Raw genomic sequence first — 27,544 nt, 5'->3', positions numbered from 1 at the left:
GTCAGACATTATTGAACTTCGCCCGGAAACAATCAACCTTTACATCATCTGTCAGACATTAATGAACTTCGCCCGGAAACAATCAACCTTTACATCATCTGTCAGACATTAATGAACTTCGCCCGGAAACAATCAACCTTGACATCATCTGTCAGACTTTAATGAACTTCGCCCGGAAACAATCAACCTTGACATCATCTGTCAGACGTTAATGAACTTCGCCCGGAAACAATCAACCTTGACATCATCTCTCAGACGTTAATGAGTCCCGTTTGGTGTTAGAGTCAATTGTAGATGATAGCATGGTGTTCGTTCAGTATTCAATGCCCGTAAATGGAACCCCGTCATGAGTCCTAGATCAATAAAATTCCCAATCGATTATGCAATCAATTTCTCAGAAATCCATTTCCCCTAGGGACTCTATACCCATATATGGTGCCCCCCGTCACGAGGTCATGAGGTTAGGCTATGTAACGCAATCAATTTCTCGAAAATGTGTCCTCCCTGGGGATTCCATGCCCATATATGGAGTCCCCGTCGGACTAACAGCACAGGTGTTCTCCCTAGGGACTCTATGCCCATATATGGTGTTCGTACGAAGTTAGACTAAAATATAGATGGCATCACATGTGTTCATCCCGGAGTCAATAAGGCCTTTCTACTGGTGTTAGTTGCCTTCCAATTACTTTCGACTATAAAAAAGGCCAATAGCCATTTCAATTTCTAATCGAATGAGCCCTTTTCTAAGTTTCTACGATGATATGTTCTATAAAAACGTTATATTACCCCAGGGCATAACTTACAACCCTTGCCCTGAGGGCTGTGAGGGGGTTGTCATCCTCAAAAACCTAATTTACAGAACTTAAAACTACTTTGAATAAAATGGCTATCTCAAAATTTTGATTGGATGTGTTTGGGGACAAGGTGGGCGTGAGAGGGGGCTTAGTTGCCCTCTAATCACTTTTGACTATTCAAAAGCGCACTAGCCCTTTAAATTTCCAATCGAATGAGCCTTTTTTGAAGTTTCTACAACAACGCGTTCTATAAAGACCATATATGCCCCCGGGCCATAACTGACAACCCTTCCCCCGAGGGCTGCGGGGAAGTGTCCTTCTCAAAAACATAATTTCTCTTTGGAAATCAAATACGCTGAACAAAATGACTATCTAAAAATTTTGATTGGATGTGCTTGGGGGAATGATGGGTGTGGGGGGGGCTAATTGCCCTCTAATCACTTTCGACTATTAAAAAGGGTACTAGACCTTCGAGTTTCCAATCAAATGAGGCTGTTTTGAAGTTTCTACGACTACACCTTCTATAAAAACCTTATATGCCCCCAGGGCATAACTTAAAACCCTTGCCCTGAGGGTTGTGGGGGAGTGTCCTTCTCAAAAACATAATTTCTGTCTGGAAATCAACTACGCTGAACAAAATGGATATCTCGAAGTTTTGATTGGATGTGTTTGGGGGGATGATGGGTGTGGGGGGCTAGTTGCCCTCCAATCAATTTCGACTATTAAATAGGGTCCTAGAACTCTCGATTTCCATTCGAATGAGCCCTTTTTGAAGTCTCTGCGACGACACCTGCCTTATGAAGTGCCCTTTTCTAAAGTAAAAAAATAATAAAGAGTGAATGTTGCCAACATTGTTCTTATGTACCCTAAGGCCATAACCTAAAGTCCTTACTTTGAAGGTTGTGGGGGAGTGTCCACCCAAAAAACATATTTTCTACCTTGAAATCAACTACGCTGAACAAAATGGTTATCTCGAAATTTTTATTGGATGTGTTTGGGGGAATGATAGGCGTTGGGGGGGGGGCTAGTTGCCCTCCAATCCCTTTGACTATTAAAAAGGGCACAAGCCACTCCAATTTTCAATCGGATGAGTCCTTTGCGAAGTGTCTACAACAACTCCTTCGATACGAAATGCCTGTCGAAGAAAAAAAAACACACTGTTGCCACATCGTCCTTTACTTGAGCAGCGCTAGCGCGCTGCCTATGAAAGTGATTTTATAACAACACAGGAATTCAGTAGCCACTCATAAACTGTCAGATGTCTCCCAAGAATGGCAGATGAGAGTTTGGTGTCAGCTCTCTCTTTTATTACTTTTGGATTATCGGCTGCGTTCTGTTCAGTGCTACCACTATCCCCGAACTTTCGGGGATTTCCCTGAAAATCTCGCAAAAACGGAGCAGCAAAAACACTTGGGCCTAGAAGCGTCAAAGCTTTAAATCCGGCCCAGGGTAAGGGGACCCAATGTACAGAAAAAAGCTTAAAAAACAAATTTGGTTTGTCAAAAAATGGTAACAAAAAACTATTTTTCCGGTCCGCAAGGACAGATTTTTTCAATCAGCTCAGACCAAAAAACCACAGAACTTGTAATATTTTTTATCATCCCTGACCAAAAGACTATGAGATCCATGATATGCAAAAACAAGGTCCTGGGCCGTCCTAAGCAGAAAAGATTTGAAAATGATTTTGGCTGGATTAGTTCATGAAACTCGAAAACGGCCCAAATTTGTATAATTTTTGATTCCATTGAATCTTACACGTCAGTCAGACAGAGACAGGTTGATCTAAATGAACCCAAACATTTTGAAAAGGGTTAGCGTCTAGGGTTTTAGTTGTGTATTTCGAGGGTTCGAGAGACGATATTTCTTGTCGCTACGCAACTTTCACCCATGGATCACAATTGCTGCAACACTCCAAGGGGCCTTGGCACGGACTGGTTAGTCTTAACCTCTCCTTTAGCTAGACAAATGTTCATAATTGATATAGGTGATACAGTAACCGTGACAAACATATACTTTTTGTTCTTTTGGCAAGGTTGAAATTTGTCAAAAGGAAAAAACAGCCTAATCATAATATTTATGTGGGGAAGCCAGACATGTATGCATAAAGGATCGGCCCCAGTTCCAGGAACCTCAATATTTTTGCAGTTCCTCTGTTTGCAATATGTTTCTGCGTAGGTTCCTGCCCAGGGCTTTTTTGGGTGTGATCCTGGACAGAAAGATAGAGGCAGTCTCATGTTTAATAAATGATTAATTTTAAAAAAAAGTATTTTTGAGGGAAGTAAAGAGTGAAGTTGAAACTTAAAACGAAAAAAAATTATTGCTTCATAGTCTATCTAACATATATCACTAAAAATACAACAACTAATTATATTTCCGTATGTTTGCAGGATTATAGAAAACTAACGCTTTACTGGAAACACAAAAACCAAGTATAAAAAACAAGAATGTTGATTTGGGAGTCAAAAGTGAGTACGCAGCCTGACGACAATAAACTAATATAATAATATATATTTATAACCCACTCACATCACAAGATAAATAGTGGAGTAAGCACTAAAAAAAAAAAAAAAAAAAAAAAAAAAAAAAAAAACGTGATTCAAAAACAAAAATCAACAATAACATTACATAAAAAAAGAAAAACATAAATCACCAATAACAACTAAAGAGCAATAACATTAAATAAATAAAATTAATAAAACAAACGGATCAAACCGTAATGAGGCGACAAACGCCGATACACTGTTTCCGAAAGCCTTTCGTTTAAACCAGTCAGCTTCTCAGTAATATTCGGAAGGTAATCTCTAAAGCTTTTCATAGTCTTACACCAGCTGTGATATGAGTAACTTTCAGTATACAATTAAAATTTCTCTCTATATAATAGAGAATTCCAAGATATGATACAAATTTTAAAGCTAGTCTATAGTCCTAATAGTATCAAGATGGTTTCACTTCGAACTTGTCTAAAAACTAATCATGACATGTCCTTTTCAGAACCAAAACGAGAGTTTTTCATTGGACTGAGCCATTGTGCAGAAGTGATACCAAATTAAACGAAAAGAAAAATTAAGCAATTAAGCGACAATCCTAAGAAATGCTTAATTTTTGTACCGTAAAAGCGTCCTTAATCGGTTTGTTTTTACTGTGTCAAAACTCCTCTATTGTTTTGTGTTTTCAGTAAAGTGCTAGTTTTCTATAACACAGGGAAATATAATTAGTTGGTTTATTTGTACTAGTTTTTTTTTATATATGTTAGATAGACTATGAAGAAATAATTTTTGTTCATTTTAATTTTCAACTTCACTCTTTGCTTCGCTAAAAAAAAATTTGTTTTTTAAATTAATCTTTGCCCGTTTTTCATTTAAATTTAATTTAGAAGCAACATTGGCGTGATTTTTTTTTATTTATTTTTTTATGGGGGGAGGGACAGCCCCCTCATATACGGAATAATTTCAGGTTCGTTTTAAGTTTTAATGTCGCCCCTTACTTTCAGTTGAAAAAAAACTTGCTTTTTATTTAATTTCTGATCGTTTTTCAAATAATACCGAGGGTAATAAACACCAAAGCGGGAAATCCAGGCTATACAAAATGGTGTATACGGTTTTTGAACGTAGGCAACCTTGACAGTTAGGAAAGAGTAACTATTTCTCTAAAGAAGATCTTTATGGTTTTCAAAACCTAAGCAAAATTTTCGTTTGTCTAACTTATTTCACTAAAAATATCTCCCATCCCCTGATAGAAACAGAAAAAACATTAGACATACAGTTGTGGAATAGCAATAAACAAGAAAAGGTTGGAAAATAACCTGAAAACTGGAAAAATGTTACAGATAAAATTACAAATAAGTTTTTAGTGGTATGTTTTCTCTATATACATTACAAATAGTTTTATCCTGTCTATTAAAAAGTAAAAACAAGTAAATAAAATGAATAAATAAATATAATAATAAGTAATCCTTCTTTGAAGATACAACTTTGAGTGATTCTAGAACCATATGCCTACACTTCTCCAGCCCCTAAGCGGCAAAGGGCTGGGGTTTGGATTTAGTGATCTCCAGACAATTCTGGAATGTACTGGAATCTAGTTGCAAACCATGACAGTGGGTGACCTCCATTCCCTTTTGAATGAAAATACTTGACAAGTTTAAAAAATAAGATCACATTTACAAAAACAGTGAAATATAAGAAAAATAATTATATATAAGGCACAAAACTATGATTGAAAAAAAAATATTCGATTAAGTAATTGAACCCTTACCATTCTGATCCAAAGAATGGCAAGTTTTTCAGCCTGGTACATCCTGGTACACGTTTTTCAGTAGTTCATTGCCATTCTGACCGTAATTGCGTAACTTACAGCCCTTTCCCCTGGAACTATAGAGGGTTATGTCATCACCAAAAGCATAGTTATTGGACCTTATTCACCAAATACATTTGTAGTTCGTTATTATAAAACATTGAGCTAATTAAAGTTTCTAGTAAAAGCAGTAAGGACATTAAACTATATTTGGTAAAGCTGAACTTTTGCAAACAAGAGGAGGGGAGGGATACGTCTAGGAATAATCATTCGGAATTTCAAAATTCAATTATTTGTTTATTCTATGAATTTTTTCCTCTTAAGAACATTCAATATCTTAAAAATAATTTTGCGAGCCTCAACGTCAGCCCACCGTGTTAAAGACAAAGTCTTGATAGCGAATTCTCCCAACAGCCTAAAAAGACTTACTAAGGGGGCTGGGAGGGGGAGTATACAAGAGGGGTTCTTGTAAACCTCCAGTTAAGGGTTTTGTACTATAATTATTACAAATGTACCGTTTTATACTTCCAATCCTTTTCACTTAAGAAGTGGTACCCAAAGTGCAGTTTTTAGTGCTATATGGCGCTTACGGATGGCAGAATTGATAAGAAACACGTTGATTTGATAATTAACTTTCAAATGAGCCATTAAACATCTCTCTAAGAAGTTCTGATAGCCCACTTGCCCAGCTTTTCCACTTGAGACATGGCACCAAAAGTGCCGTTTTTAGACAAAGGGTTCGTTAGCGAATTCTCCCTTTCAATGGGACTAGTTTCAATGGGACTAGTCCCATTGTCCCATTGTACTAGTTACATAGTCCCATTGTAACTAGTTTCGATGGGAATAGTTACCATTGAAACTATGAAGAATTCTGGTGTTATGAAATTGGATTGAAAAGCCATTGAAATTGTGTTGGCAAGGTTGGCAATCAAAGTGAGTTGCACTGCAGGGAACTCTCAAAGCTGCAAAATTGATCAGATGACATTTATTTTGAGCTGATTTTTAGCGGTTTTCTAGCAGATATGCTAGAACGTTTATTGGGACTCCCCTATTCTGAACTTTAAAAAGAGTTCTCTGCTCTTTTTAATCGAAAAAACATAATTCACACTCTCTGATGACAGTGGCCTATCCAGGGGGGGGGGTTCAAGGGGGGTGCACGCCCCCCTAACATAGTCTAAAGTAGTGTAATTTACTTAATTAACGCTAATTTCCGTTAATTAAACTTTCTCCTAACGCAAGTTTATCGGATCAACCTATTTTGCACCCCCTTCCCTAAAAAAAATCCTGGATCCACCCTTGTCTGATGATTCAAGTTTAATTTAATTATTTTCGAAATTATTTTTAATTTTATTATTTCGGAATTATTTTAATTTAATTTACTTATTAATTTAATTAAGATCTCTTCGTCAAGTTATGCCATGACCGCCAAGAGTCGTATCCAGGATTTCTTAGGGGGGGGGGGTTATAAAAAAACGCATTACAAGTTTATTTATATTAATTTTTGCTACGCTTTTGCGAGTTAGACAAACATTTCGAGGTGGGTTCAAACCTCATAACCCCCCTCCCATCAATGCGTTTTTTTTCTACCAGTAAACTAGAAATAAAAAAATACTTTTTTCTAACGTCGTTCCTTACCTTCAGTTAAAAAACTTGTTTTCTTTTATTTAATTTTTGAACATTTTTGAATTGATGCAGGTTTTGATTTTGGTTTACCGTACATGAATAATTAAAACAAAATTTGCATATTAATTTTACTTTTATTTGGTTAAATGACTTTCTCGAAACTTTTTAATTTTATTTACGAACGTTTTTATTAGTAATAAACATACGTAACTTACGAATTAAATTACGTAACGAACTTCTATATTCATAGATTTTTAATACGTATGTTAGGGGGTTCGTCCCCTAGTCAATACCTTGCTCTATAAGATAAAGTTAGAATTTTGTTCCAATTCTTTAAAAATGACCCCTTAATTACAAAGGCCGTTAGTTAGAATATATAGCTCTTATGAAAGTACTAACAAATCTTTGGCTTAAAGAGCGAGTTATTGACTAGGGGGTGAACCCAATCATATACGTAATATTTTCTGTTCGTTTTAGGTTTTGATGTTGCTCCTTACTTTCAGTTGAAAAATTTTTTTTTTAATTTAATTTTTGTTTTTTTTCTTTAATTAATTAAAAAAAACTTTTTCCACAAAATAAGTTTTTCAAAGAAAAGTAAAGAATTCCATTAAACAAAAAATGAGCAAAAATAAAATCAAATAATCTACCAAGCATGGAACTACCACAAATCAGCATCAACAAGTAAATGAAACCCAAAACGAACAGAAATTACAATAAATAACCGAGTCAACCTCAAAACAAGCCGAAATTAACATAAGTTGGGCTCAAAACCCCTATGCCTTCCCTGGCCAGAACATAATTTGCACTTTACTGAAAAAAATATAAATGTTTCTACTTTTATAATTTTAATAAATCAAATAATATTAAGATTTTGATTACTAAATATCAGTATATGTATATTAAACTGACAATGCACATTCATTTGTATTTTTCTCAGTAAAGTGCAAATTATGTTCCTGGTCTTGGGAAGGCATAGGGGTTCTTAACTTTTCTTTGAAAAACTTATTTTGTCGAAATTTTTGTTTTAATTAATTTCTGTTCGTTTTATATTGACATAGTCTTTTCAGAGAAAAAGAAAACAATGCTTTAAATCTTTTCATTTTTTTCAAAAACTTATACTTTGGCCTGCTATTTGTATACTGGATAACAAATTTTAGCAATCTTTAGCAACATAAACCCTTTTAAAAATCAGGACACAGATAGCAGTGTTTAATTTAGTTTCATACCTCCTCTAGTTGACCTGAAATGGAAAACTTGATACCATTCGCAAAAAATCAGTTTACTTTCTTTGATAGCTTGGATACACTTACGCTATTTTGATTTGGTTAAATTTTAAGAGCAGAAGCAGACCCAAAAGTTTGAACATAAAACCCTCAGTCGTTCTTGGGATACTGCTGAGATGCCTTATTGGGAATTAGCATTAATACGGTGCATTTTGATTTAATCTTATGGCAGCAATTAGTTATTAAACAAAAAAACAAAGGGTTGGGGGGGCTGGGGAGGGAGATTAGTTTCCCTCCAATCACTTTCTACTATTAAAAAGGGCATCAGCCCTTTCTATTTTCAATCGAATGAGCCCTTTTCGAAGTTCCTACGACAACTCCTTAGATACAGTCGTTCTTGGGATACTGCTGAGATGCCTTATTGGGAATTAGCAGTAACACAGTGCATTTTGATTTGATCTTATGCCAGCAATTAGTTTTTAAACATAAAGTCAAATGGGAGGGGGATTAGTTTCCCTCCAATCAATTTCTACTATTAAAAAGGGCATCAGCCCCTTGTATTTTCAATCGAATGAGCCCTTTTCGAAGTTCCTACGATAAGTCCTTCGATACAAAGTGCCCTGGTCTAAACAACAACAACAACAACAACAAAATAATACATTATACCCACATCGATCCTTACTATAAAAATGTCAAGCCTTCCAATTACTTTCGACTATTAAAAAGGGCACTAGGCCTTTTGATTTCCAATCGACTGAACCCTTTTTCAAGTTTAAAAATAAAAACACCAAATTTAAAAATAAAAATATAAACACCTTATTTGCCCCCAGGGCATAAATTACAACTCTTACCCTAAGGGCTGTGAGGGTGGTTGTCATCCTCTAGGACATAATTTCCAGAACGTTTAACTGCGTTACACAAAATGGCTATCTCAAAATTTTGATTGGATGTGTCTGGGAAAATGGTGGGCATGAGAGGGGCGTTAGTCTTTCTGCAATCACTTTCAACTATTAAAAAAGGCACTAACCCTTTCAATTTCCTATCAAATGAGCCTTTTTGAAGTTTCTACGACAACGCTTTCAAGAATAGCCTTATATGTCCCCAGGAGATAAATTCCAACGCTTGCCCTGAGGGCTGGGGGGGTTGTAATCCTCACAGACCTAGTTTCTAGAACTTTCTACTACGTTGAACGAAAAGGCTATCTGAAAATTTTGATTGGATGTGTTTGGGGAAATGGTGGGCGTGAGAGGGGGGTATTAGTTACCGTCCAATCACTTTCAACTATTAAAATGGGCACTAACCCTCTGAAATTCCGAGTGAACGGATCCTTTGTGAAGTTTATGCGACAACGCTTTATACAAGTACCTTATATGCCCAGAGGGCGTAACTTATAACCATAGTCCTAATGGCTCTAAGTGCTTTGTTATCCTTAAATATATAATTTCAATAGCTTTCAACTACGTTGAACAAAATGGCTATTTATAAACTTTGATTGAATGTGTTTGGGGAAATGGTGGGCGTGAGAGGGGGGTTAATTACTTTCCACTCACTTTCGACTATTAAAAAGGCCAATTTTAATTTCCAATCAAATGAGCCCCTTTTCAAGTTTCTACAACAACTTTCTATATAAACCTTATATGCCCCCAGGGCATAACTTACAACCCTTTTACTGAAAGCTCTGATGGGGTTATCATCCTAAAAGACCTAATTTCCAGAACTTTCGACTACGTTGAACAAAATTCATATCTCAAAATTTTGATTTGATGTGTTTGGGGAAATGGTGAGTGTGAGAGGGGGTTAGTTGCCCTTCAATCACTTTCGACTATTAAAAGGGCACTATCCCTTTCAATTTTCAGTTGAATGAACCCTTTTAGATGTTTTTACAACATCGCTTTCAATAAAAACCTTACATACTCCTAGGGAATAAATTAAGGCCCTTGCCCTGAGGGTTGTGGGGGGATAGTTAGTCATCCTTAAAGACCTAATTTCCAAAACTTTCAACTGCGTTGAATAAAATGGCTATCTAAAAATTTTGAATGGATGTGTTTGGAGAAACGGTGGGCGTGTGAGGGGGGTTAGTTGCCCCCAAATCACTTTGGACTATTAAAAAGGGCAATAGCCCTTTGAATTTCCAATCGAAACAGCCCTTTCTCAAGTTTCTACGACAAACATTTCAATACAAACCTTATATGCCCCCAGGGTATAACTTATAACCCTTGCCCTGAAGACTGTGGGGGGAGTGTCCTGCTCAAAGGTATCATTTCCTGAACTTCAAACTGCTTGGAACAAAATGGCTATCTAAACATTTTGATTGCATATGTTTGAGGAAATGGTGGGCTTGGAAGGGGTGTTAGTTGCCTTCCAATTACTTTCGACTATTAAAAAGGGCACAAGCCATTTCAATTTCTAATCGAATGAAGTTTCTACGACAACGCGTTCTATAAAAACGTTATATGTCCCCAGGGCATAACTTACAACCCTTGTTCTGAGGGCTGTGAGGGGGTTGTCATCCAAAAGACCTAATTTCCAGACTTTTAAACTACGTTGAACAAAATGGTTATCACAAAATATTGATTGGATGTGTTTGGGGAAAACGTGGGCGTGAGAGGGAGTTAGTTACCGTCCTGTCACTTTCGACAATTAAAAAGGGCACTAGCCCTTTGAATTTCGATTCAAATGAGCCTTTTTTTAAGTTTTGTACGACAACGCCTTCTATAAAGACCTTATATGCCCCCAGGGCATAACTTATAACCCTTGCCCCGAGGGTTGTAGGGGAGTGTCCTCCTCAAAAAAATATTTTCTATCTGGAAATCAACTACGCTAAATAAAATGGCTATCTCAAAATTTTGATTGGATATGTTTGGGGGAATGATGGGCGTGGGGAGGGGGTTAGTTGCCCTTCAATCACGTTCGACTATTAAAAAGGGCAGTAGCCCTTTGAATTTCCAATCGAATGAGCCTTTTTTGAAGTTTCTACGACAACTCCTTCTATAAAAACCTTATATGCCCCCAAGGCATAACTTAAAACCCATGCCCTGAAGGTTGTAGGGGAGTTTCCTCCTCAAAAACATAATTTTTGTCTGGAAATCAACTAAGCTGAACAAAATGGCTATCTCAAAATTTTGATCGGGTGACTTTGGAAAAAAATGGGCGTGGGAGGGGGCCTAGTAGCCCTTTATTGTTTTTGGTCATTTGAAAAGGGCACTAGAACTTTTGATTTCTGTTCCAATGAGCCCTCCCACGATATTCTAGGACCACTGGGTCGATACAATTACCCCTGGGAAAAAAAAAATAAAAAAAATAAACACCCATCCGTGATCTTTCTTCTGGCAAAAAATGCAAAATTCCACATTTTTGTAGATATGTGCTTGAAACTTCTACAGTTGGGTTCTCTAATACACTAAATATGATGGTGTGATTTTCATTAAGTCTCTATAGCTTTTAGGGGGTATTTCCCCCTTTATTCTAAAATCAGCCAAATTTTCTCAGGCACGTAACTTTTGATGGGTAAGACTAAACTTGATGAAACTTATATATTTGAAATCAGCATTAAAATCTGATTCTTTTGATGTATCTATTGGTATCAAAATTCCGTTTTTTAGAGTTTCGGTTACCCTTGAGCCGAGTCGATCCTTACTTACAGTTCGTTACCACGAACTGTTTGATAAACAAAGTAACCTTGTGGTCCGAAGGGCATTTGAGTAACGCCCCTTCTCCAAAAATCTTGCGAATTTCGTATTCCAAAATAATTTCATTTTTTTTGCGCCCACCCACTCCTTTTGCCCCTCCACATAAACTACAGCTTACGTTTCTAGCTTTGAAGCATTCAATACAATATTGATTCTATTTTTTTAAATTTATCAACCGAAGCAACTCTTAATACTGACCCAATGATATAAAAAAAAAAAAAAAAAAAAAAAAAAAAAAAAAAAACTGGAAGTTGCACTGGAATACCTTATAAAGAAACCAGTAAGGCATTGAATCCGAATAGGAAGTGAATTAAGATGAAAATTATCCTCTTTCCGTAAACTAGTTCGTGAAATGTGATTTAAATTATGCAACCAATAGCGTGTTTTCTTTAATCATGCACGTTTTTATTTGCAGTTACGAAAGTCTGCTATTGCGAAAGGAGTCCCATTGCGAAATAGTGTGACTGTATGCCAAAAACTATAACAGGAATAAATGATTAGTCACATGAGAATCAATGTATATTACCAGTTTGTTATTGTTTTCTTTCTTCCATTGTCTGTATGTGAGTGCCTCTTTGTGATTCCCTGTCACACACAAGAGTTTTGTCACCCACAAGTACAGTGGACTTTCTCGGTTGGAAAATACACTTTTCCCAATTCCCAACGCTTTTCCCAAGCCTAGTTTTTACTTTATAATAGATTTTTGTATTGTGTAGGAATTTTGGGAAAGAAAATCCTCTGAAAATTGCGAGGGATTTATTAAGTTGATTTATTTTTCTTCGTGGAAATCAACTTTTTTATTTAGATAAGAAAATATTGAAAGTTAGTGTTTAAAAAATAAATAATTTCTATTATTTTAATAAGAAATAAATAAATAATAATTTTACGTAATGAAAAGCATAAAATACAAACCGTACTCATAACATTGTACAGCAAAAATGTTAGACAAACAGCATCGCAAAATTGAAAATTTTTGAGAGGATACGGACAAAATTTCACCTACGCCAAACTCTACCTGGAAAATTCAACGCGATAGAACTCGACCACGCAAAGTCCAACTCAAGGAAAATTCAACCTAGTGGAAAGTTCCACTCAAGGAAAATTCAATCTAGTGGAAATGAAATTGTTACAACTCAACCTAAGCAAAATACAGCCTATGCTGATGTCCACTTAAGCGATACTAATCAAAACCTCTATTGATGTAAAGTTCAAATCGCACAACAATCAATCCAAGGAAAATTATACCATTATCACCCATAAGGGGGGGGGAGAGGGAGTCCAGCCCCCCCCCCCACGGGCCAACTGACGCTGCCTTATATTTTTTTAGATATCTATTATACAGCTAGACCCAATACCGTGCCAATAAGGGAAGGTCGGCAGAGGTAAGGGCAAAAAATAACAGCATTGGCGCGCCGCTGGCGCGACCATTGTTGAGCACAAAAATTTTTGTTTCGATCAGTCTTTCTCAAATCCCAGCTTTAATTTACATCAGATTTCGACCTATTCACGAGTTAGAAACTATGCGACTCACTGCCTGGTTGCTGGTCTTCTTCGTTATTTATCGTTCTTCGTTCATTATTCTTCTTCGTTTAAGTAGAAACATGGTAGAAACGAAATGGCTGTGGCATTTCATAACCCTTACATAATAGTTGAAATATCTAACAACTATGTATTCATAACGAATTTAATTATCAAATTAGTAGTATTTTTTTTTCATCGAGCAACCGTTACCATCGAGAAGAACTGTCACCATTTACATCACAGCTGGGTTGGTAGGAACATCTTTCCCCTTAGCTTTCATACTATCAAATATCCAGAAGGGATTTGGAAGGTACATCCCCTTTCAATCTAGATGGTTTTGATAATAAAGATCTGTGCTCTTAATAACAAGCCAACCGAATGTTTTCTAGCCCATGAAGCTGGTGACAAATTGCCATGCTCACTAGAGGTTTTAACTCCAACCCCATCCCTACCTACACTGCTATCCTCTCACCCAATGCTTTCAGTAATCCCTGTGATTTTGCAGCCACTGTGAAATAAGATAGTCACATCTGAAAAAGTACAACCACATCCCAGCACCACCATGAAAACAAAATGCTTCAAGGAAGACAGGAGGGCAGAACAAAAGTGCTTACTGATAAATCAGTGAAAGCCAAGCTTGAAGCTGCCTTTGCTACAAGGAAGGCAAAGAAGAGGTGGAAAAGAAAAATTGTAGTAACAAAAGCATGAAATACAAAGAAGCAGGCTTTGAAGAGATTTGGTGAGAAGACAGCACTGAGGGTGAAAACGAAACTGGAAAGGTTCAGACAGTGATTGTTAATGCCAACTCAGACAGTTCTCTTGGACAAGATGGTGAAAAGGAGTGTGAGGGCAACTAGGCCCCCTCCCAAGCTCATTTTTTTCACAAAGTCACCTGATAAAAATTTTTAGATAGCTATTTTGTTCAGAATGGTCGAAAAATATAATAACTATGTCTTTGAGGATGGTTAATCCCCCGCAGTCCCCAGGGGAAGGACTGAAAGTTATGAACTTTGCCCAATGTTTACATATAGTATTGGTTACTGGGAAATATACAGAAGTTTTCAGGGGGGATTTTCTCTGGTAGTGGGGGGGGGGTCGAGAGTTACGTGGCAGGATCTTTTCATGGAAGAAGTTTTCATGGGGGAAAGTACATGGCTATCAAGGGAGCACCGGGCTTCCCAGCATTATTTAAAAACGATCAAACGATCTGGTAGTGGGGGAGGGGGGTCGGGGGTTATTATTAGTTGCCATTTATAAAAAGGCCTCTTACTTGTTGTCTTAAAAGAAAAATAGGACATACCGAAATAAAGGCAACTAAATTTTTATTTAGTTGCCTTTTATTATTATTATTGCCTTTTATACTAAATTATTATTAGTTGCCATTTATAAAAAGGCCTCTTACCTGTTGTCTTAAAAGAAAACTAGGACATACCAAAATAAAGGCAACTAAATTTTTTTTTTTTCCAAAACTGTCTCTTCATTGGGGCTCCCTCTGCCCTATCTTTATCTCCATTAAGATTTGAGCTGGTCTACGAAAAAAATAATCTAATTTCTTAAGCCAAACTTCTTTAAGTTTGGCCAACTTCTTTAGCCTAAATTTTCTCTAGCCAACTTCTTAAGCCAAATTTTCTCTGTTGTTTTCGTTAAGGTCCCCCTGCTCCAGTCTATATAGACTAAAAGTTGCAAAACAATCAGAGAATAACAATGTTTGGCCCATTTGGGGAGTCAAAACTTGATGGGGAGTGAAAACTTAATTTTGGAAATATTTTCTCCTCTTATATCCGTTTTTCTCAATCCACATGTCGAGTAAATTGCAATTTGATTGGAGGCAAAACAAATTTTGGCCTACTTCCCGGCATCACGAATCAATACAGCCAAATTTGTTGTTCTGTCTTCATTGAAATCCCCACATCCTTTTTTTTATGTTTTGTAAGTTTCATGCCAATCAGGGAAACAAAATGAAAAAAATCCGATATTCTTGCGTCATATATTGAAAAAACTATTTGTTGTCAATCAATAACTTAACACAACACAACAAGCAAACCATCCTGAAGCCTCGGTCCCAACACTCTGCTTGCCTTGATAGCGTAACTTTTAGAAAATTACTAATTTGTATTCAGATATGTGAAACTAAACATATTTGTGCCAATTGACATTTAGTTTAATTAATTCATTTAATTAACATTAAATTGACATGAAATCTAGAATTACGTGGAAATCAGAAATCATTTAGGAATTTTGAGCTTGTTTTGATCTACTTCATAGTTGACCAGTCATGCCACTAGGGATCTCCTTCGTAAATATTATAAAATAACCAAATACATTAAATACTGCAGATCTTTGGCCAATAGAATTGGCCAATTTTGCGCACCGGGCCGAAAAACTGTAATGAAATTCAATCGAACCACAAATATTTGGAGCTAACCAGTTTATAATATCGCCTTATTTTGGGTATACTTTATCTTTCTTTGGTAGCACTTTCTAATTGGTACTACTTCATCGCAGTTGGTAAACAAATAAACTAATCAAAAATGTCAAATTTTCGCTGAGTTCAGTCAAATTTCATAGAAACAGATTCTAGTCAGTACTCAATGTCATGTGGGCACAGGGGTCCAAGTCTGTCGAGCAACAAAAATCCATTAATATATAAGAAAATCTTTGAAAACTATATACAATCGGGAAATTTTGGGGAAAGAGTGCTGAGTGTGGAGGCCCCTTCCAACATTAATTCCAGTTTAAGGTTAAGGAGGTCTCATAGCCGGATTCAAAGAAAGGACAAGAGAATTCTACTTTCGAGCCGATTATTCCTTCTCTTGAGAAAATTTCTACCCAAAGCGGAAAACAATTTGGATAAAATCTCTGTCGTTTTTTAAGACAAGCCGTATCAATGTACGGCGCCGAAAAATGAGAGACGACAGACTTTCGGCAATTGAATCCCATGTCAAATGATTAATCTGGGACAGTGCTACCTGTTGGTATTTTGTTTTAAAGGGGCCTAGCAGGTAGCATTTTCCCAAATTAATTATCTGACATGGGTCGCAAGTATGCAGTCTCCAGTTCCTCCCCTTTTCGGCGCCTTAGAATTGTTCAGCTTCAAAAAATGATGTATCTGAGAAGCCTCTAAAAACAAATTGCGCAAAGTTATCTGCGGATTTGTTGCTGGTGCCATTGCACTACACTTTTTTTGTCTGTTATTTAATTTTTTTTTTAAATTGAAAGCAAGGAGCGACATTAAAACTTAAAACGAACAGAAATTATTCCTTATATGAAAGGGGCTGTCCCCTCCTCAACTCCACGCTCTTTATGCTAAAGTTTGACTCTTTCTCACAACTCTATTTTTTTTAAACAAGAAAAAACTTTAGCGTAAAGAGCAAGGTGCTGAAGTGGGGACAGCCCCTTTCATATACGGAATAATTTCTGTTCGTTTTAAGTTTTAATGTCACTCCGTACTTTCAATTAGAAAAAAACTTGTTTTTTATTTAATTTCTGATCGTTTTTTAAACAATTCTGGGAAATCCGGCGCTTTCTTCATAGCAATGTCCCTTCCCCCATGAAAAAGTCCTCCATGGAAAGATCCTCCCAAGTAGCCCCCCCTACCAGCAAAAATCCCGCCTGAAAACGTCTGTATACTTCCCAATAACAAATACTATATGCAAACAATGGGCAAAGTTCATAACTTGCAGCCCTTCCCCCGGGGACTGTGGGGGATTAAGTCATCCTCAGAGACATAGTTATTGTATTTTTCAACCATGCTGAACAAAATGGCTATCTCAAAATTTTTATCGGGTGACTTTGGGAAAAAATGAGCGTGTGAGGGGGCCTAGTTGCCCTCCATTTTTTTTTTGTCACTTAAAAAGGGCACTAGAACTTTTAATTTCCGTTTGATTGAGCCCTCCCACAGTATTCTAGGGCCACTGGGTCGATACGATCACCCCTGGAAAAAACAACAACAAATAAACACGCATCCGTGGTCTTTCTTCTGGCAAAAAAAAACCACAAAATTCCACATTTTTGCAGATAGGAGCTTGAAACCTCTGAAGTAGGGTTCTCTGATACGCTGAATCTGACGGTGTGACTTTCATTAAGGTTTTGTGATTTTTAGGGGGTGTTTCCCTCTTTTTTCAAAAATAAGGCAAATTTTCTCAGGCACGTTACTTTTGATCGGTAAAACTAAACTAGTTTTACTTATATATTTGAAATCAACATAAAAATCCAATTCTTTTGATGTATCTATTGATATCAAAATTCCATTTTTTAGAGTTTCGGTTACTATTGAGCCGAGTCGCTCCTTACTTACAGTTCGTTACCACGAACTGTTTGAAAAATGAAAAAGAGAGCCAATTCGATGAGGTTTTTAAGTCATTCTCTCTTAAGAAGTAATGTCTTTTTGACATTTGAATTTCGGAAAAAAATTATCGTAGGTTTACCTAAGACGCTTTCAACTTTCTGTGCAAGATTTCTCAAACCGGAAAATTGTGTTTTTGAAATATGAATACTAAAAGAAATATGAATCTATTAGTTGATTAATTCTATTAGTAACACGTATTACAATCGACAGAAAAATACAGAGGAAGAACAATAAAATAAAGGAAAAGCAAAACTGACAAGAAAAATAGCTACAAACAGAGTAAACTGTATAACAACACATCTATTTCCGAAGGTGGGTCCACTCGTGATCCAGAAGCTCTAGTTTTTTCACGTAATTCTAAATTACCTCCTCCACGGCACTCAGAGGCTCAACAATTCCATATTTCGCAACAATATGGCGGTTTCTAAAAAAAAGCGGCATAGGTTTGACTGTGATGTTTCAAAAATGTTGTTTCAAAAATCAATATGTCTCTGTAGGTAGTAAATTACTTAGTAATATGATACTTTTTAGACTGAGAGATGCTGAAGACAAAGCTTTAAGAGAAGAACAGTGCAGTTTTAGAAAAGGTAGAGGATGTGTCGACCAAATTTTCGCTCTTAGGTTAATAATTGAGAAGTGCCTGAGTTGTCATACACCTTTGATCCTCAGTTTTATAGATTATGAGCAAGCGTTCGATTCTGTTGATAGAAGAGCTTTAGCGAAGGTCTTACCCTTGTATGGTATACCAAACAAATACATTAAAGTAATCATTGCTATGTACGAGAATAACACTGCGGGTAGGAAATAAGGTTAGCAGCGGGTTTTGTATTAAATCAGGAGTTAAGCAGGGTTGTGTTCTATCCCCCTTTGTATGGATTATTTTTATGGACTTTGTTTTAAGGAGCACAGGAAAGGCCATGGGAGACCATGGAATCAAATGCGGAAGAAAAAGTCTCCTGGACTTAGATTATGCTGATGATTTAAGAATCCTAGATGAAAGTGTGAGCAATATGGATGAACTTTTGGAAGTTTTGCGAGTTCAGGGTGCTAGAATAGGCTTGAAAATTAATGTTAAGAAGACTAAGTCAATAAGGACTAAGGATAGAAATAAGTGAAGACGAAAAGGTGACGTTGGGTAATGAAAAGATTGATCAGGTGGGCAGCTTCACTTACCTTGGTAGCATTAGTAAAGACGGTGGGAGCAGTGAAGATGTTAAAAGTAGAATAGCCAAGGCTCAGGTTTTTTTTTCACAGTTAAAAAAATTTGGAAGAATAGGAAGATAAGTCTTCAAGCCAAGTTTAGAACATTGGAAGCTACAATGATCACAGTGGTCAAAAATGGCTGTGAAGCATGGGCGCTTCAAAAAGCGGATGAAGATTTGCTAGATGTTTTCCAGAGAAATTGCCTACGAACTGTTCTGGGTACCCGGCTGACTGACCGTATTTCAAACAGTAGGCTGTACAAAAAATATGGTTCAATACCGCTTTCTAGGGCTATAATAAAAAAAGGTTGAGGTGGCTAGGGCACGTTGTGCGGATGAAAGATGACAGATTGCCGAAGATTGTCCTTTTGTTCAACCGTCTAGGGCTAAACGGAAAGCAAGTCGTCCTCGTCTGGGGTGGAAGGATGTCATAAAGAAGGATTTAATGAAAATGAGCAATTTCCTGGGAGGGTGTAAAAAGGGAGGCTTTGAATATATTGGGATTGAGGAGGAGCGTGCTTAGCTGTGTTGGCCTCAAGTGGCTTGGTACTGAGGTGGGTTGCTACTAGTAGTAGTTTCAAAAATGTGTTTAAAATCAATGTTAATTTATTCTCGTTATTTTGACAGTTTTTGAATAAATGGCGGATTAAAAAATAATATACGCTATTTTTGCATTATATAGCTTTTCGATACTTCGGCCATTATATTTTGTAAAAAATATGATTAACCTCGTGGGGCAGAAAACCATTCACGTCGGGCTATATATAGCGCACAGGCATGTCGCTGCTGCTCTACTCCATTTTTTACACAGAGTTCATACAGCGGTCAACAATTATGCTGATTCTGTACAAGCTTCCTTGTCTCCATAATTACGTCTCCCGAGGATATAAAATTGGTCTGATGCCTGGATGGATTCCAACACATCAAAGACTCATGAGTTGCTGAATCAATCAGAGGTCTAAGGACGTCGTCCTCAAGGAGGAAATTATCAAGAGAGTAGACAGATTTTGTTTAAAGGAAAATTATTTTTCTCAGGTCTTTTTTAAGTCATAAATATAACCTGGAGAGGCCAAGATAGTCCTTACTTTAGCCCGATTTGCGGAAGTATGGACGAGAGCATGGGTCAAGTGATGTAACAGTGGGTAGAACTGAATGCATTTAGAGATGAACTCTATGGAAAGTGTGAGTTTAATGAGAGATGGCTGGTGAATGTAATGTTTTGCAAGTATTATAAATTTAGGACGTTTTTTCAGGTTGGCAATGGAGCACAAGAGTAGATTTGTTTGTGTTATGTCTATGTGACAACTATTTAAATGTGATGTCTAATGACAACTATTTAAATGTGAGTTATCCTTTTTGTTTTATATTGCCATGGCCATAGGACTATTAGTGCACTAAAACTTCCTTACTTACTTGTACCATTTCAGATGATTCAAAATAGGATAATAGGACTCCAAGTGAGCGATTGGAGTGGCGGCAACGCCTCATTTTTACAAACACATCTACCATCCTTTCTCTGATGAGATGTCTCTACTTGTACAGCCATGTACTAAGCCAGTGGGGCAAACAGGCATTAACGCGTGTCGGATTACAAGGAGACGCTCCGCACTGAGTACTTAAAGAACAGTTTTATAAGACGCTACACCTCCATTTGGAACGATCTCCCGAGGAAGGTTGTCCGTGAAAGCCAATCTGTTGATTCATTTAAAAAGCTGTGCTAGGGAAAACCTAGGTAAATGGATGACTAGTGGTAAATCCGGCTCTAATTTTTAAGTGGTCTGGCGCCATAATAAAATGTTGCAAAAAAAGCACAAAAAACATATTGGCAGTTATATACAATGAAACAGAACATGATTTTTTTTTGTAATAGAAAAATGGAAGAAAGCACATATATATCCAAGTGCCTGTAAGATGAGGACAGGGATTTCTTCAGCTTTACAAAAAAACAAAAAGATTATACAGATTCTCAATTTGTTTGACTTGAAATCCTCATTTGACTTGAAATCTCACATTTTTAGGGAAAATGTTGTCTGAAAAATTACAAACGAAACTACAGCTAGCCGAAAATTAAAATTCAATGTTCAAGTTTTGCCTTAAAATTTGCCCGATATTTCAGATCTTAAGGAGAAAACTAAAAAAATACAAATATTCCAATAATTAACATGATAAAACTATATCAAACAGTTCGTGGTAACGAACTGTAAGTAAGGAGCGACACGGCTCAATAGTAATCGAAACTCTAAAAAACAGTATTTTGATATCAATAGATATATCCAAAGGATTGGCTAGTTATGCTTATTCCAAATATATAAAACTCATTAAGTATAGTGTTACCCATCAAAAGCTACGCGCCTGAGAAAATTTACATCATTTTTAAAAAAGGGCGAAACACAAAGGGCTAAAAGTCAAGGGATCTTAATGAAAATTACATCCTCAGATTCAGCAAATCCGACAATCCCATTGTAGAAGATTCAAGCTCCCATCTGCAAAAATGTGGAATTTTGTATTTTTTGCCAGAAGAAAAATCACGGATGCGTGTTTGTTTGTTTTTTTCCCCAGGGGTTATTGCATCGAGCTAAAAGTCCTAGAATATCGGTAAAGGGCTCATTCAAACGGAATTTAAAAGTTCTAGTGCCCTTTTTGAGTGACCAAAAACATGGAGGGTAACTAGACCCCCTCCCATCCCCCTTTTTTCTTCAAAGTCGCCAGATCAAGATTCAAAATTTTGAAATAGCTATTTTGTTCAGCATAGCTGAAAGGTCCAGTAACTATGCCTTTGGAGATAACTTGACCCCCCCCCCTCTACAGCCCCTGGGGAAAGGTCCGTAAATCATTAAATTTGCCCATTGTTTACGTATAGTATTTGTCATTGGGAAGTATGCATGCATTTTTCGGGTGGAGAGGGGGTTAAATTTTCTGCTAGGGGGGGGTTTCTACGGAGGGAATTTCCCATGGGAAAGGAAGTTTCCGGGGGTTGAACTCTACAGGGAAAATTTTACACTGGGGTAATTTGCCAGAATTACTCTACAAAACTTTTTTTTTCGTCTTATTTTCCCTTTCCCAACTCAATTTTACCTATGGAGATGTTAATGGGAATTGTCCGGGGGAAATTTTTACCAGGATGGGATTGTCTAGAGTATCTTTTCATAGGAGGGGGGGGTTTCACGAGAGAAATTTGCCATGGAGGAGTTTTCCACGGGATAAATTCTACAGAGGGAATTTTCTACGGGAGCAACTTTCTAATAGATGGCGGGGTATTTACGGGAAAATGTTTCCACAAAGGAGGGGATTTTCGGAATTATATTAAAAACAGTCTTTTCAAATGAAAGTCTTTTCCAAATGAAAGTGTCCTAAGAAAAAAATTTCACCTGGAATTCGTCCGCAAGAAATTTTTTGGGAGAATTTTCCGCTCGAATGGAATTGTCTGGGAGGAACTTTCCTGGGGGGCGGGGATTTTACCAGGGAATAACTTTCCATGGAGAGATTCTCTGTGGAGAGAAGGAATTTTTCGTGGAGGGGGAGCCGGATTTCCCGGCGTTATTTAAAAATGATCATAAATTGAATATATAAAAAAAAATTCCAACTGAAAGTAATGAGCAACATCAAAACTTTAAACGCACTGAATATATTAATTATATGAGGGGGTGCCCCCTTCTCAATATCTCGCTCTTTACGCTAAATTTTGGCTTTTTGTCCCGATTCTTTAAGAATGACTCCTGAAATACAAGGGCCGTTTAATTACAATTATTTTAAAAAACTTTTTCCACAAAATAAGTTTTTCAAAGAAAAGTAAAGAACTCCATTAAACCGAAAATAAGCAAAAATAAAATCAAATAATCTACCAAGATTGAAAGTACCACAAATCAGCATCGATAAATAAATGAAACCCAAAACGAACAGAAATTATAATAAATAACCGAGTCAAACTCAAATCAAGCAGAAATTAACATGAGTAATTCTCAAAACCCCTATGCCTTCCCAAGGCCAGAACAAAATTTGGACTTTACTGAAAAAATGTTTTTTTTTTTACTTTTATAACTTTAATAAATCACATAATATTAACATATTATTTACTAGATATCAGTATATGTATAATAAACTGACAATGCACATTCATTTGTATTTGTAATTTCCAGAAATAATTTTTGTAAGACATAATTTCCGGACCTTTCAACTACGTTGAAAAAAATGGCTATCCCAAAATTTTGATTGGATGTGTTAGGGGAAATGGTGAGCGTGAAAGGGGGGTTACTTGCCATCCAATCAGTTTCGACTATTAAAACGCGTACTAGACATTTCAATTTCCAATTAAATAATTCCTGTTCGAATTTTATACGACAATTTTCTCTATAAAAAAAAACTTATATGCCCCAGGGCATAACTTACAACCCTTGACCTGAGGGCTGTGGGGGGAGTGTCATCCTCAAAAACATAACTTCCAAACTTTTTAACTATGTCGAACAAAATGGCTATCTCAAAATTTTGATTGGATATGTTTGGGGAAATGGTGGGTGGAGAGGGTGTTAATTATCCTTCAATCACTTTCAAATATTAAAAATGGCACAAGCCCTTCTAATTTCCAGTCAAATGGGCCCTTTTTGAAGTTTCTACAGCATCACTATCTATAAAAACCTTATATTACCCAAGGGCACAACTTAAAACCCTGGCCCGGAGGGCTCTGAGGGGTTATCATCCTCAAAGACCTAAAAACTAAACCGTTTAACTACGTTGAACAAAATGGCTATCTAAGCATTTTGACTGGATGTGTTTGGGGAAAAGATGGGCGTGAGAGGGGGGTTAGTTGCCCTCAAATCACTTTCGACTATTAAAAAAGACACTAGCCCTTTGAATTTCGAATCGAATGAGCTCTTTTCCAAGTTTCTACGACAACGCTTTCTATAAAAAAACCTTATATGCCCCCAGGGCATAACTTGCAACCCTTACCCTGAGGGCTGGGGGGGGGGGGGTTGTCATCCTCAAAGATCTAATTTCTAGGACTTTCAACTACGTTGAACAAAACGGCTATTCCAAATTTTGATTGGATGTGTTTGGGTAAAAGGTGGGCGTCAGAGGGGGATTAGCTGCCCTCTAATCACTTTCTACTATGAAAACGGGCACTAGCCCTTTCCATTTCCAATCGAACGAGCCTTTTTTAAGTTTCTACGACAACGCTTTCTATAAAAAAAAAACTTATATGCCCCCAGGGCATAGCTTACAACCCTTACCCCGAGGGCTGCTGGGGAGTGTCCTCCTCAAAAACATAATTTCAATCTGGAAATCAACTACGCTGAACAAAATGGCTATCTCAAAATTTTGATTGGTTGTGTTTGAGAAAATGGTGGGCGTGGAAGGGGTGTTAGTTGTCTTCAAATCCCTTTCAACTATTAAAAAGTGCATAAGCCACTCCAATTTCCAATCGAATGAGCCCTTTTCGAAGTTTCTACGACAACTCCTTCGATACGAAGTGCCCTGGTCTAAGAACAAGACACCAAAAAAAAAAACAATACATTGTGCCAACATCGTTCTTTACTTAGGCAGCGCTATTGCGCTGCCTATGATAATAAGTTTTTTTTTAAGTAAAAAGTTCAGAACAGAATATAATTTCTGTTCGTTTGAAGTTTTGATGTTGCTTCTTACTTTCAGTTGAAACAAACTTGTTTTATTTTATTTAATCTATTAAAAACTGGAAGAAAGTTAACAGAAAAAAATCCAGAAGAAAGTTTTCCAAAGAAAGATAAAGGCTTGCAGTTATAGAGAGAAACCTAAGGTACATTATTGGCCAGGGGTATATCATGCCTTTTATTTTACATAGGAAAGGCCTTGGGTATGGGAAAAGTAGGTCTATGCGCTTACCCCCCGGAGAAGACCCCTCGCGGAAAATAACCCTTCGCAGAAAATTCCCCCCTGAAATTCGCTACAAAAAATACCCCCCACGGCAGATTTTCCCCGGCAATTCCCCCCCCCCGCCCCTCGATGGAAAATACCCTGCTTTCTATAAAAAAAACTTATATGCCCCCAGGGCGTAACTTACAACCCTTGCCCTGAGGGCTGTAGGGAGTGTCCTCCTCAAAAACATAATTTCAATCTGGAAATCAACTACGCTGAACAAAATGGCTATCTCAAAATTTCGATTGGTTGTGTTTGGGGAAATTGTGGGCGTGGACGAGGTGTTAGCTGCCTTCCAATCACTTTCGACTATTAAAAAGGGCATGAGCCACTCCAATTTCCAATCGAATGAGCTCTTTTCGAAGTTTCTACGACAACTCCTGTAGCGATGGAATTTTCATGTGTGCCAATATAAATGTGGCTATAAAAGAAAGGGACTGGGCTTAATTACGGTAATAAATATCGACCGCGTCAAATCTAATATTGTACTTTAAAACAGTGAACTTACACCTTATAAGTTCTCCGATAGCGCCGCTTATAGCGCCAAAGATTGTGCCATCGAGCCCTGCGCCACAACGATGGGGAGTGAAGTAAATTTATAACCGCGCCACCCTCAATTATTGAGGGAAAATAATAAGTGTAGCCATATAAATGTGACCTCTTTTCTTCGAGCGATCTGAAGATCAGATTCCCTGGGAACGTGCCTTTGGAGACATGCGAACTAATTAGCTATCATTAGGCTAGATACGGACATATAAAATGAAATAAACACAGGTAAAAAGCAATGGACTTATTGAGACTTACATATTTAGGTGAACAGCAATGAGTCACTTCAAATGACAATAACGGTGACTGAGATACAACAATCAAAGAATTGCAAAGATCGTACGCCGAAATAATTCTATCTAAGTGGTCCTGATTCTGAATTACGAATCCTTTCAAAAATCAATTTTACCCCACTATCAAACGCAGTTCTCTCGTCCTGCGCTGTAAGGACTTGTTTCGTAATTGGCTCAAGTGGCCCAAGGATGCGAACCCTTCGTCCAATAATACGTCTTAAATATTTTTGATGATTCAAACGTTCACACGGTTCTTATCATTTAAACTTCCTGCGAAAGTGACTGCACTTTTTCTCTTTGCTGATTAAGGACTTTTCATTTTTGAAACTAGACTTAGCTTAATTATAGGAAGTCGGAATTATCTTTAGAAGGAAGGAACTTTATTTTGGTATTTTAAATATATCGCATTTTGCTCACAGTACATATTACCCTTCCCATCAATTAATGACGTCCCGTCATTAGTATTTGCTTACCTTTGGGCTTTTAAAATGTTCGTAACTTATTAACTATTTCTTCTACATAATTATTTTATATTTATGTTATGGCTTAATCAGGAGTGCTAAAAATTTTCTCTATTACTTTTTTTTCCTACCTCCCCATCTAAAATTCATCTACCGGACTAAGATTATTCATGGTTCTAGGCTAGCTACTATACTAAAGATTTTTTTCTTCTACATCTAACACTGATTACTTTTACATTTCCAACAAGGTTGGGGCTATTCTACCTTCACATTTTTTTTAATTCACTTTTTACAAGGTTTTTTTTTTTATTTTGCTGTCTATATGGCACACTACTTTCTATCTACGCTACATTAAATGAATAACATGATAATACTACACCTAATTCTACTTGAACATCTAGCGGTACATAAATGAAGGATTTATAACACACAATATTATGTGTACCATTTTCACTGGTGACAAAAACACTTTCACTTGGACTGTTTGTTATGTAATATCAACATTAAATTATCAAAATTGTTAAGTTGTCAGATATGAGTTCAAACCTATTTTACCACTATACGTGTCTCTTTACGCACTCACTCCTCCTGTTGCGAATTATGGTTCTTCACTAGTATCGTATTATTGAAACAAAGTTTTAAAATATTCATATGTAGTTTCCTAACAGATTAGTTCGAGTATGGTTACGTTCATCTTGGACGAAGTGATATCTCCAAATATCAAACTGGAAATGATACTTTTGGTTACAGGTGTGTGGAATTTTGCCATTAAATTTCATTTTCACCTGTTGTTTTTGGATAGTTCATAGGGTGCCTTATTGTTAAGGGTTTGAGCAGTGGGAATGCGTTGATGACAGAAGGGTTGACTATCCCATATTATTTCACTCTTGGGTTGTCTTTAATCACATAGAGAATGTGTTTCTCGTGTAAAATTTTTCCTTCACGCACTTAGAGATTTTAGTTCATAAAAATGTTCGTGCGTGGCTTGTACCCATTAGCTTTTATGGGGACTCCTTGGTGAATCATAGGGGAACTGATGTTTGAATTTGGAATGGGTCAACATCAAACTTTAGTGACTTCTTCAGCATATTGTGTTTAACTTTTGGGAGGAGTACATTGTCACTCAGGGGTTATTCAATGGGATTATTTTGGTTTCTATGATTCAATGGTTTGTTTCCAAGTCCTTATTTCAAAACTTATCTCGTAACATTAACGGTAATATCTGTAAAGTCTATGTAATCTCTTAATGGAGAAAGGGTCGAAGGGGATTTAACATGTGAATCGTCGACATGTAGAAATTCAGCTGGATCATTTACATCTTATGCTAGATAACGGGATTCTCGGGGTTGTTATATTTATAGTTCTATAAAACAGTAGATACTGAGATTTGTTACCTGATACATAATACGATCTGTGATTGAGGCAAATTATTCTTCGTCAAACGATCATCGTTTCCTTGATCAAAGGGTATCCGTAATTTTCATTGGCGAAGTTTGGTCGAGAGTTTCTTGGGGTTTATGGCGAGTACTCTTCGTTGGTCGAGATGTGATGAAAATAGGTGCTACTGGGCTATACTTGCACTGGTCTATGCATTGTCCTGATTAGTGAATGGTACGCTGTTCCAATTCCTGAAATAAAATAACTCGGCAGAATCACACGTTCTTT

Source organism: Artemia sp. Qi Xiang Cuo, chromosome 4 (assembly GCF_049724085.1).
Source record: "Artemia sp. Qi Xiang Cuo chromosome 4, ASM4972408v1, whole genome shotgun sequence".
In the NCBI taxonomy this organism is placed as follows: Eukaryota; Metazoa; Arthropoda; class Branchiopoda; order Anostraca; family Artemiidae; genus Artemia; species Artemia sp. Qi Xiang Cuo.
The sequence above is the reverse complement of the archived record's forward strand: the minus strand, read 5'-3'. Positions refer to the sequence as shown.